Here is a 317-nt window from a genome sequence, read left to right on the forward strand (position 1 = left end):
TTTTATGTTTTGTTTTGGATATTATATACAGTTTTTATGCATAATAAAGTTGATGATTTGTTATTTCATTTTAGAAATTGTACATTGTAACAATTGTGTTGCAAATGAAAGACTTTGGATTGATCTCACTAAAGAATAAAGAATGACCAGTTGGAAATAGACATGTTTGAGATCACATTGCATGAAATTTCCATGTCACTCATCCATATTTGATCTATGTCATTGAGTATATTAATATGGTGATCGTCGTGGTCAAGTCACACTTAAATCTGATAAAAGTCGCGGTGGTTCCATAGTTAATATATGAGATGGACCAG

This window comes from Lupinus angustifolius, chromosome LG03, assembly GCF_001865875.1.
Source record: "Lupinus angustifolius cultivar Tanjil chromosome LG03, LupAngTanjil_v1.0, whole genome shotgun sequence".
Taxonomy (NCBI): Eukaryota; Viridiplantae; Streptophyta; class Magnoliopsida; order Fabales; family Fabaceae; genus Lupinus; species Lupinus angustifolius.